The 12,651-nt window shown below is 42.2% G+C and overlaps 2 long non-coding RNA genes across 3 annotated transcripts in view; one reads left to right on the top strand and one right to left on the bottom strand.

The window, feature by feature from the left end:
• The window catches only part of LOC116452086, a 149,107-nt gene that overhangs the window by 118,620 nt on the left and 17,836 nt on the right, over positions 1-12,651 (top strand). The window contains exons 8-9 of the long non-coding RNA XR_004243397.1: positions 10,582-11,154; positions 12,226-12,275. This is a non-coding gene — a long non-coding RNA (uncharacterized LOC116452086). The remainder of the gene's footprint in view (positions 1-10,581; positions 11,155-12,225; positions 12,276-12,651) is intronic.
• The window catches only part of LOC116452087, a 30,361-nt gene continuing 22,606 nt past the window's right edge, over positions 4,897-12,651 (bottom strand). The window contains exons 5-8 of one of the 2 annotated variants that reach the window (XR_004243399.1): positions 10,564-10,714; positions 8,086-8,258; positions 7,595-7,714; positions 4,897-5,039 (exon numbers count right to left, since the gene is read on the bottom strand). This is a non-coding gene — a long non-coding RNA (uncharacterized LOC116452087). The remainder of the gene's footprint in view (positions 5,040-7,594; positions 7,715-8,085; positions 8,259-10,563; positions 10,715-12,651) is intronic. The other variant, XR_004243398.1, reaches the window with a different exon arrangement.

Here is a 12,651-nt window from a genome sequence, read left to right as displayed (position 1 = left end):
GCAGATCCCTTGCATGAGAAGTTTGTTTCAGCCTTCATTTTCCTGGGACAGGCAAGGAAAGAATTTTGCATGTGGCCCTGAGAAAGCCCAGCAGGAACAGAGACTACAAAGACCAAGATTCTGCTCCCATCCAGGCAAGAAGAAAACTTCTGTTCAGTTTTATGGGGAAAAAAAAACAATCTTATTTTCTCTCCTTATTTCCCTGGAATGGAGAATTTCCTACTCTTTTCACAGATATTTTTTAATAGATAAACAACCCATCTTTCTCCTTCCTGCAATCCCATTGGTGAGCTTCATTTGGCCAAACAAGGAGTTCAAGGTGTACCATGGGGCTCAGAGGGAGGAAAAGTGCAAGAAATCCTTCCAGGAAATAGAAAGCAAGCAACAGGATTTCATCCAAGGGCTCCCTGAATCCAGAAAACAGATGGTGATTGAGTTCTGTAGCAGCTCATCTGAAGGACACAAAAATGAAATTTTTTCCAGGAAAGTCTTCATGCCAGCAGCATGGAACTTCAAGGTAGGATGCACCAATATATTTGACTGGCTATTTATTTACTTGTGACTCAATTCCAGACGCTTTCAAAAGTAATTAATGTGGAGTGCACATGAAACCGTACTTGTTTCTTGCCATGACAGCTTTTTGTCCTTCAGCTCCTTGGCCACAGGAATTCTGCAGTTTTCCACACATGTGGGTCTTAACTTCACATTTCAGTCCTTCATTACCCTTCCCCTGCCTTCTCAATCCACAAGAGTCAGCAAAGCCTTGTGGAATGTGACTAACATTTAAAACCTAGCTGGGTGTTTCACACGCTTCCTCCTCGCTGTGAGCAGGATTTCACTTCAATTAAGAATAGACCCCCTCCCACTGACTTGGTTCCACAACCTAATTCAAGTTTTAACCCTGTGGTGCTGGTGCTGTGTATTTCCTGGCCGATTTGGGGGTTTTCTGGTAATGTATTTCTTCAAAGAGAATAGATTTAATCTATAGATTCAAACTGGGATTACTGAAAAAGGTCACCCATGCACCCCCTCAGCCCTGCTCATCCTCACAGTCTCTCATTTAATTTCAACATCACTAAAGCCTGAATTTTAATATTATTTGTTATATTTAGGGCAGATGAACTACCCAGTCAGAATAAGAGATTAGAAATTCATTTTTTAAGGCATTATGCAAAAACATAGAAAAAATTTGACCTTGGCTCAAGCACTCTGAGACCACTTGTGTGTAATTTAAAAATCAGGACAAGAATCTCAAGAGAAGAAAATGAAATAATGCTAGCAAAGATCTTTGAGGTTTAATTTTTTTTTTTTTTCCCCCCCTGCATGAGAGATTCTGCACACAGAAACCTTGAGACAGTGGCTGGCTCCTTTGTGAATTCAGGTATTTGTACCAAACGAGATTACTCAGGAGCAGTAAGAATGACCCCAGCTGCTGTATGCTGCTAGAAACCTTTTGAATGGATAAGGACATAGTCAGTAATTACAAGGGAGGAAGACCACATGGCTTAAAGTGACCAGTTAGGAATCAATTCCTGCTGTGAAAATTTTTGTCCTTGTTTTACAGCATGTGTGGAGAAATGAAAAGCATGCATATAAAAATCAGCCTTGCTTCGTAAATAGAAAATAGGAAAGTTCATTCAAAAATGAATAATGTAGCCAGCATGGTATGAAATCCCACTGTTTTAAAATAATACCTAATTTAATTGCATCAATCTTTTAAAATAATTAAGAATGTGAGAATAATCAGTTTTCCTTTCATTGCAGACCTTTTTGTATGTGTTTTGAAAACATTTTTTATCTGGTTTGCTCCCACAGCTTCGGCTTTAAAGGTCGTTGTGTTTTATCAAGACATCATTTTGTGATGAGTTTTTATTATTCTCAGTGGCACTAACAGCATGCAGTGGCTGATCTTTCTTCAGAAACAGTAAAGGAAGTACGTGATTTATCCATATAACCTAAAAATAAAGGATATTCCTCTTGAATTTTAATTTAGCACTAATTAGCTGAGAGTTTTTGCATATGTATTTAGAACACAAGGAAAAGCTCTGGCCTTCTGTGTTGATTTTGTTAGTGAGTTTCAGGAAATTAAACAACTCAGCCTCAGAAAAAGAGGAAAGATGGATGCAATAAAAGCTGTAGCAACTGAAACTGTGATTTTTAGAATTCAGTGATAAGGAGAATGACACTGACACATCTCTGAGGAGTCCAGATTGCTCCTCAAGAGCTGCACACCTGAAAAGACAGCACAGAAAGCAAGTATAAAAATACTGAAACATTCTGGATTAGGAGAAGCAAATCACCCCTTGAGAAGAGGCAGGCAGCACTTCTTTGTGCTCTCACGGCTGCCCACGTGCTGTGGATGGAACTGGTGCTGCAGGCAGGGCACAATTTGCAGTATTTCAAAAGGACATTGGTGTCAGGTCTTCTGCGTGAGTAGTGACACATCTCAGGTTTCTCAGCAGCGCTGTCAGCTGTGAAACTCAACTTTTTCCTGCTTTAAATGCACCTGCAGCGGCATTGTCCCTGCTTATGGCCAGTTTTTCTTATCCAATACCAAAAGAATTGGCTACAAGAAGGAGTGAGGCTGAAAAGAGAATCGAGAGGACGGTGTCTCAGGGCACATGCACTGCCTGTTTGCTGTCCTCCTGCCTTCAACAAGGCAAAGTCAGGAGTGAATGCTGTAGAGCACTGGAAAAGTTACCAAAGCACATCTATGGAAACTGTGTTGTCATCACAGACCCCCTGTCAGGCCCAGGTTTTGAAGCAGGGATGGCAGGACTGGATAGAGACTCTGGAATTCTTGAGTCAGTTCTCAACGCCAGCAAGGGCCCTGTGTTTCACAGGGAAAAAAATGCAGCCTGTCTCTATTCAGTTCGCCATGCATAAACCACATAAAACTCTCTGCAGTGACCTCCCACGATTTTGGTTTGTTTTGTTAAGGAAGATTTCCCCGTGCTTGAGCCCCTGTTATGGCTGCGGTAAGAAATAGTTTACTCCAGAGCAGTTCATAGACCTGGGTGCTTGTGTTTCTTTGTTCTTAAGATACTTTGAGCATTTTACTTTTGTTCAAAGGATGTTTCTTCTTTGAGATGAAGCCATTTGCTTTGTTTTAGAGCAATTTCATATCCTCTGTTTTCTCCCCATTTTTGTAGATGAAGCATAGGCTTGGATCAATACCCCCTCCTTGCTGCAGAGCAGCATAATAACTGAAAGATGGTTTTATAATTGTTATAAGGACACAGAGATTGTTTCATTTATGCAAGGGAAATGTGTTGTTAAGTTGTGTGATGATATGAGTTGAGTGTGAGCTTTCTCTACTTGTGTCAAAATGTCAATATTCCAAAAGCATCTTACAGTCAGCAGTTTCAGAGGGCAGGTTGTTTGCAAAATAGCCTCACCACTGTAATCCAGTGACACATAAATCTGCTGCTCCCTAACTTCCAGCACTGTCCTTTCCAAATCCAGAGTTAAATGGATTCTACTCCAAGAGCTGAATCGTCACCTAAACTGCAGTGCTTGAAAGATTTGCTGTTACTGAGGAAATTGGTCTCCTACATATTTCTATTGAATAATTTCCCAAGGACCTATCTTCAGTGCATGCTAATACTATATATTGCAGTGTTGTAGCTTCTGGATAGTCTAATAGACATGTAATCTTATTTTAGCAGAAACCCACATGCTCATAGGCTTGTACAGAGCAGTAACTGGCTGTACAAATAGTCCCTCTGAAATCAACAGGAAACCTTGGCCAGGTATTGCTTCACATATTAAAGTATATTCACAGCTCACTAGCTCACACCAATGACCTCAGCAGAGTCACTTCTCAGCTTCTATTACAGCAAAGCTCAGGGCCTTTTCTGGTGGGCAAAGTATTTTTTATTTTGTGTAATAGGAAAATGTGAAAATTGCAGTTGAACACAGTAACTTTCCAATGCATTTCAGGCCTCCTTCGGCTATGTTCATGAAATCCTGGTTGCTCAAAGGATCTTCTTCACAGTTACTTAATTCTAGAATTATTTTTACTTTCAGTGAACCCCATGGTACTTATGACAATACTCCTGCTCCTGCAAAGGCCAATTCTTGTGGATGATTTTGGATAGGAGGGAAAATACAGTAAATCATGTCTGTTACTTAATAGAACCATGGCAATTTCTTGGACTGTGCTATCCATTCCACTTCCCTGAGCAAACTGGAAACCAGCAGCAGACACCATTTCCCGTTCTCTCTCACCAGCTTCCTTTTGATCTTCCATAATTGCTTTCTGCCTCTCTAAAATTTCTGTAAATTTATGGGTAGAGGGTGCACTTTGCTGCTGAACAAGGCCAAAATAGACACCTCAAAAAGACAGAACTGCAACCTTGTCACTGGCTTTCATTTGTGGTGGATGATGAGAAGAGGGGCAGTGACAAGTATTGGCCTTGGCAGGCGCAGTGAGGATCACCCTTCTCTCTGATGTTCCCCTCACACTCAGCACAGGAGCTGTGAACGTGAGAGGCTTTTCCTCAGCACCACTGTTGTGCTGTGCCACGCAGCTGCCATGTCCAAATGTTATCACAAGGACCCTTCCTGCCACCCCTGGACAATCCACTCCTATCACAAAGGCTTTTCAGCACAGATCTGCCAACAATCTCAGGCCGGGCCTGTCCCTGCCCTGTGACAAGCGAGGGCACACATCCCCTATTGCCTGGCTGTGATGCCCCAGGATCACCTTGGCCTATCAAGGAGAGCTTATCACTCTGATAAGCGAGGCCAGGGACCTGTCTAGCAGCCTATTTGTAGATGCACTGCGTGGACTCAAACCCAAGTGTGTGCTCAGCTCTCGCCCAGATAAAATAGCCTGTGATGAATGCCACAGTAAGAGCAGCGAAGAGAAGCACTGTGAAGAGGGTTTGGAGGACCTGATCAAATAGCTCTGGAGAGCACTTGAAGCCGCCTGTCAGGAAAACGTGGCCGTGCATGCGTTCCAGAGCGTGTTCCGAGGGCTCACTGGCCTGTCTGCTGCTCCTTGGAGCAAACTGTTCTCTCCCACGACGAGGGCTCTGCAGGAGAAAAAAATGCCAGAGCAGGTCAGGTGCCAAAAATCAACCCCCGCTGCCTTTGTTCACTTTGCCAGATACAGCTAAATAATGAACTGCATTCATTTAGTACCAGCCTCTCTCACCTCCTGTCGAGTTGATGTAATAGATGTACTACAGATAAAACAGGTGCAAATAGTGCTTCATTGTGAGTCAATGGCACGGAGAACTTGAAACAACACACTAACAATGAAGGCAATTTTAGCTCTGTACAGATTCAAACTCACCAGAGGAAGCTGGGTATAAATTTTCTTTAGCTTGCATTGCTATGTGTACTTTACCCTTGTTATTAGGTAAGACCCATGCTTGTTTTAACTGTCCCTCTCTAATTTATTGTGATTTAGATCATTTGCCAAAGCCCCAGAGTCTATCTTATGGAAAGATCTATTAGACTCTTTCTCATTCAGGAAAAGCAGGACACGGTTGGATTTTGGGGTTTTAGCAGTCCCAGTAGGTTGGCATGACGTTAATTCTCACCCCCCAGAATGTACAATATCACCAAGCATCCACAGACGTCAGCAAAGGAGTTTCACCATCTACTGCATAGCAAAGGATGCTGTGGTATTTTCTGCCACCATATGTGAGACAGAGAGACACAAAGAAATATTTCAAGGAAGATATAAAGAAGTGAGAAAGCTTAGGACACAACCTGACTAAATAGTGGCACTGTGGTCTTGCCTAAAGCCTAAACAGAAAGCCTTTTTGGCTGAATGCTGGCTCATGGAGGCTTGGTGTTGGATATAAATGTATTTTCTCATATTACTTGATTTCTATTCTAAGAATTAGGATTTTATGTTATTTTTCAGATAAACAGAACTACATCAAAGATACCTGACTATCATCATTCTTTTTCTTCTAAGGGAAACAACAAGGTTTTGTCTATCCCTTAGGGACAAAAAGAAGCTGTGTTATTGAATGCCTCACCACATCAGTTTCCTGGTTTGTTTGATGGGATGACTATGATTTACAGGATTTCTTTATGAGACTCAATTAAATATAGAATTTATAATATTCATGCAGTTTCTGTGCCAAATATACATAGTGCTGATACAGCAGGGATCTCAAAATATCAACCACCTGCTTGGAAGGAACAGAATTATGAATACATCTCCTTAAACAATAATTCATCATACTCAGAAGCCTAAAGTTAAGCTGTTCTAGAGCCAACACAGCTGCTTTATCAACTTATTTGGGGGATCCTGCTGACTTACAGTGCTGGGCATCATGCTTGCATCTCGTAGCTAAGATTAAATCCAAGAATGGCTGTGGCATGAAGGATCCCAGTTTCCAGACGGGAATCATGAGTGGTGGGTGACATGTGCACGCTTCTCGTGCAGTGTGCCAGGAAGGGAACTGTTCACAGTTAATGTATTCACCACGTCTGTGGGAAACCAGGAGAATGTTTGCACACCTCACTGAGGACTGTAGGGAAATATCCCCTCTCCTTGAGGATCCTCACCCTTCACCCCCTCTAAAAGATGGTGGTGGGGTGGAATTTTTTCCTGACTGAGGTCAGCTGAGGTACCCACACAACAGAGCCAAACAGACACCTTTTTCCCTAGGGAAAGCTGCTCTACCCACAGTAATGAAATTAATTTTAATCCTCATGACTTCGTGAGAAGACTTTGATCTCACATAATTCAGCTTTATGGGGCTTTTTTCCCAGACAGGCTCGGGCTACAGAAGTGAGACAGATTGAAAGCCCTCACAGCTGAGCTTGGAGGACTTACAGACAGTCCAGGGAGATATATGTGTGTAGCAAAAACGAATCACAGGACCTGAGTGGGGTTCTGGAGGATAAAAACCAGCACCACAGCGTGATAGAGGCTTTGAGTCCATTTTCACTGTGCAGAGGCAGAATCCTGCTGTGCCCATTCCAGACAGGTGTTAGTCTAATTGGTCTCTTCTAACTTAGATTTTACAGCTTCCCTTAGCAGCCAGGTTCACTGTTTAAATATCCTTCATTAGGAAGCTTTTTCCAAACCTCTAATTTAAAATTTTGCTCTATGTGGAGCCAGGAACCTTTTTTGCCCCTTTGGTGACCAAGGCAGCATTTCAGAAGCACCTTCTTTGCAGACTTGTTGAGAATTAGAAGACCATTATCACGTCTTTTTATTTCAAAGCTCTACAAATTCACCATTTTCAGTGTCATCCTTGCGAAAAGGAACTTTTTTTTTAAATTCTTTGTAATGCCTGTTGCTCTCCTGGAACCAGGGGTGCTTTAGCCCTTTCTGTCCCTTTCTCACTGACTGAATGTATTTCTGGATGGCCACTTCTGGGAAGGGGGCATCACAAACTCTCTTAGTAACTGGGACATCATTCTGCCTAATGAATGTTGCTAAAATGTTCAGACATGTTGGGATAAAAGCCTCCTGAGGGAATTTTAAACAGAGTACAAAAAATTGCAAATACAGTCTGTTGAGAAACACCACTTTTACCAGTAGTTTCCATACTTCAACACAGCTGCTCATAGCAAAAAAAGGAAAACAGCCCAAAATGCACAATCCTGCTCATTTTACCTCAAGCAGGTTTGCATTATTACTCTGTCTCCAGGTCTTCCTTTTGGGAGCGTGTTCCTGACCAAGAGGTTTTCCAGCCAAGTGATGGATATGTAATCCAGCTCTGAAAGACACAGACACCTTTGAGGGGATGATTACTGCCTGGCCTTTGAAAATCACTCCAGACCAAATAGATCAGGCCTGTTTATATTAAAGAAAACCTGTGCCACTGTAAAGACAGCAACCACCCTCTTATTTATCTCTAGGAAATAACCTTTAGGGGTTTAACAAGTAAGGAAAAGGAATAGTTGTTTCAACCAGACTGTTACTGCCTGAAGGATCCAAATAGACCGAGGGTTGTTTTCAGGAACAAAATGCAAAACAAACTCGGGATGGGATGAGAACACAGCAAGAAAACTTCAGATTTATTTGAGATTACAAGGAGATTTGCCTATCTCATCCAAAACTCTCTTCTAATTAGCATTTTCATCTCATCTACTGTCTCAGTTTACCTTTTGCTCCCAAATAGTGCTGGAGGCTTGGTCCTAGGACAGCTCTCTGACATCCACAATGTGTGCCTTCCCCATTTGATTGAAGATCCATTTCAGTGATGCAGAAAATTAATTAGGGCATTTTATTTCCTTCATAAGTAGACCTATACACTAAGGCTGGAAATCTGTTAACTCTGTGAACAAATAAACACAAAATTAGGTTCCTTTTCCATGATTTCTGAAGCTGATAGCAATAACAGCCATGAAGGAATCTCAACACAGAATCTGCTGTTTTAACCATACTAGAAAACATTCTCTGTACCAATTAGAGAGATTACTTTGCTCCCAGTGATGCAGAGAACTGAACAATCAGGCAAATATACTAACCAGATGTCACTTTATCAGACAAGAGGAAGGAGTATTCTGTGGCAAATGGAAGACAGTCTGTGGGATGCCCATTGGCTCATGCAAAAATTTGTTTTTATTCCCATAATCGCTTTTTCTGTGGTCTTTCCCCAGCCTTTGCTCATGAGCAGCATGAATAGATGAAAGGGCTCCCATTTGTGTATTTGTGGCTCAGCTGGGCCAGTGGCCACGTGCCCTGAGGAGGTGATGGCTGTGTACAGGTGATGCCTCACCTCACCTGCTCTGCAGGTGCACCACAGTGAAGCATTAAAATGTCAGGAGGCAAAAATGTGGATTCATGTCTTCAGCTCCAGTCATTCCAAACCTCTACGGGGCTTGTCAGGGCAAAACTGACAAACCACTGCAGATACAGAAAGAAATGAAGCCACAAAAGGGATTCACAATAACAGCAACCAGGCATCAGCCCTGTGCTCAGATGTTTTTGTTCAACAAGCCTTTGGAAACATTAGTCATGTTCAGGTTTTCAGAAGTGATATATTTCACTGGATTAAAACCTTTGTGATATTAGGACTCCATGAGTGAAAAATAGTTCTTTCTACCCATATCTAATAAATATATGTTTGAGGCTCAAGTTGGTTTAATGCGAATTCACGCTCAACTGTGCGTGTGATGTTTGGATATAAACAACATTTTCACATTGCACGATATTACCCTATTGCTCTTGTGTCTTTTCTCAGACTAACCTATGTATCTTTAAGGTATTTTCTTCTTGGGGCTGATTTGGTAACTTAAAATGCGTGCACTAAAATTCACTGTCTTTAAATTGGGCTAAAGGCATCAAAGTTTAGTTATATATAGTCCAGTTAAATTATTTTGACTGAGCTAACCTGCTGTAAAGTGGCATCTTTTATTGCAAAATAGGCCAAAAGATTTTCCACTCTGTATTGTTGGTGAGGTTAGAACAACTAAGCAGACTCCAGACCCAGCACCTGCTCACCTGGAAATCCTCTGTGTTGTCTCAGCAAGCAATTCAAGGTAGAGCACAAAAGAAAAGTCATCCTACTCAGGAATGGAACATAAAGCCCCTTTCTGCTCAACTCCAAACATGTGCTGAATGCTCTCCAACCATTTTAGCTGGTTTTTTGTCCTTGGCTTCTTCAAGACAAGAGAACGAATCTCAGCGCATTTGAATCGCAGCAGCTGCGATGGCGAGTGATGAGCATTTATTCCAGCAGGAAGTCCTGCCCAGAATCTTTCCTAACTGCAAGATCCCTCTTACTGCTAAGCAGGATATTCCATGCCACATTATGCTAATGTAGTGGCATGTTTCCAGCAAGCACAATTTGTCCACAGCACCACAGTGGCAGCGATGACCACGATCCCCTAACTCAGCCACCCATTGCACCTAATAATTGTTAACTGCATTTTGAAATCATCCATAGGTGCTCCTCCTTAGTGGCCACAGAATTAACAGATCTGTTAAACTCCAGGAATAAGAACTGCATTCTTAAAAAGGCAAATTAGTTGTCTGGGGACAGCTTAATCTATCTGCTCATTGCAGTGTGAATATTGTCCTGAATCATAAAGTGCTTTTAATTAAGAAAAGGTTAGGTCGAGCAACTATGTCTTTATATTCTTTTTGTTAAAAATCTAAAAAAAACTCCCAATCTCAAAACAAACAAACAAAAACCATTGCCATATTAAGGCAGTGGAGGATTAAGCAAAGCAGTATTATTAAAAACTAGGTACAGGTTTTATTAAGGGGTGGAAGCCCTCTGTCCAACAGGAAGGTTCTTGGCCTCCAAATCACCTTGCATTTCCACCGCCCATTTCCACGCTCCCCAGCCAGTCCACACCGCAGCTCTCAGCTCCCCTGCCTACTAACAGATCCTCTCCTTGATTTGTGCAAAGGCAGATTAGGCAGAGAGGCAAGAGTTGAGAGAAAAAATGCTTCTCTGCAGCAAACGCAGCCTGCAGACCCCGCTTCCCCCAGCACTGGGTGGCAATTATTTCTGTGTAATAGGCAGTCACCCCCTGACCCTCCCCTTCAGCATGCAATGCTTCCCCTGTCAAGAGCTAATCCCTTTGTTAGCTACTCAGCTGCACATTCATTTAGGAGGGCTAATGACTTACACTGTTCCTTCTCTGCAGGATTTCGATGGACATGTAATTAGAGGTGAATGGAGTCTTCAGACGTACAGCAACCACGAAAGCCAGCGGCAAAGTCAAAGTGTTTGTCTAATTCTGCAGTCGGCTCTTTCAGTGAACGAAACCATGTGGTCAGCTGCACAAAGAGGAGAAGAAAGTAGAAAAGGAGAAGCAAAAAAAAAAAAACCACCAACAAAAAAAACCAAAATCAGCCTTTAAATAAAAAAAAAGTGGGTTGCCTGGCACTTACAAAGCTCCCAGATGAAAAGGAATGTGTTTCAATATATTTTTGGTCAGGGTGCCAGAGAGCACGTTGGAAGATAAATGCCAGCAAAGAATCTGTCCTTCTCATACAGAGGGAAGAAATAGCTAAAGGTGGAAAGCTTTGTTTTGAAGTGCTTGAGATGCTTAATCATTAACAGAATACATGTGAGAGCTGGAAAGCTACAGAAAAATAAATGAAGGTGAACTGAAGAAATGTGTGCCACAACACTGGCGTAAAGATTTGACTATTTTTTTATGTAAGTCATCCACATCTGCCACACCTCAGGAAACATCCTGCAGCTCTTACACCAGGTGAGTTTGGCCTTTTGAAGTCCTAGGGGGTTTTTTTGCATATGTATTAATGTCAGTGGACAAAGTAAAAAAGTGTAACAGGGAGCCATTATCTTGGTAGATTTTAGATGAAATAAAACCTCTCAACTCTGATTTCTGGACAAACTACAGAGAAGGTCCCATTTTGCTGCAAGCCCTCACTTCCTCTCCACCACACAGGGGTTTGTGGATGATCCCAGCAAGAAGGGCTGGCTGCCAGCTGGCCATTTATGTCACTTTTGGCAGCATGGCACATCATCACGAGGCCTGGTGGTGCTGGCTGAAGGCACAGCAAAGCAGGGAGGTGCTGCAATGGGCTTGAGGCTCCCCCCCAGCACAGACACACAGATTCCAGCTACCAGGTGATACCTGCCCTCTGCCTCCCTGCATGGTGCTTCCTGCTAATTTCTCACACCTCATGTGGCTGCAGATTGTTTTCTGCTTCCCATAATTTTTGGCAGGGTTTGGGGTTTTTTCTTTTATATTATAATTTTTTTATAAACTCCTCCTGTGTTTTTGGTCCCTCATCACTGGTTTCTGGGCACACTGCTTGGCCACCCTTTTATTGAGGCTGCACAATCTCCCTGCCGTTGACCATTTGTCCATTTTGGAGCAGGGAATCTCCATTCTCCATATAGATTACACAAAGTGCATCCTTGGATGAAATAGTGCTTGTATTAAATAACACCCATTCCTATTTTCTCAGTTACACAATAAACAGTCAAAGTGATCTTTTTATGAATTAAAGTAAGACACCTTCACTAGTGCTCTGAATTCAGAAGCATAATTTCATTAAAAATGAAAAAACTGAGTAATAATTAATAATTGTTTTAATTCAGTCTGGGCTTATGAGCTAATATCTCTCACAGAGTTGTCTAATACAATTATAAACATAATTTCATGCTTAATGAAATATAAATGATGCAATTGAATAGTGCACTCCAAAGATATCTCCCTATCAATCAACTGTCCTCCCAACACTTTCATCTTTCCCGTGTGCTTCAGGTAGTGATTTGATTTGAAATGTGCCTCTTGTTTTGATTTGATTTGCAGACAGCAAGCAGCAGATATTCCATCCTGTCCCTGAGGACGTCAGTCTGATGGTAAGGTGTCATCACAATTTAAACTGGGTGTCTTACTGCTGGTATGGGGCCGTTTTATCTCCTGAGATGGGGATTCAGAGCCCTGCCTCTCGAGTGAGCACAGCACAGCCTGTCCTCACCCCTGCAGCAGCAAAGCCCCACATTGACTGCAACAAGCAAACACATCCACGAATGTCTCTGCCTTCATGGCAGCCTGTTTGCCACCACACCAGCAGGGACAGGACGATTTGCTGCTGCTAACATCAGAAGATGACTGTGGGCCACCACATTTGATTTTCTGGGTGACCTGGGATCTGCTCATAGCCACACATATGAATGTACACTTCTTGCTATTTTATTTTTTTTAATTATCATCTTTATCACTGACATCACTACT

This window comes from Corvus moneduloides, chromosome 16, assembly GCF_009650955.1.
Source record: "Corvus moneduloides isolate bCorMon1 chromosome 16, bCorMon1.pri, whole genome shotgun sequence".
Taxonomy (NCBI): Eukaryota; Metazoa; Chordata; class Aves; order Passeriformes; family Corvidae; genus Corvus; species Corvus moneduloides.
Note: the sequence above shows the minus strand (reverse complement) of the source record. Positions and strands in the feature narration are given on the sequence as shown.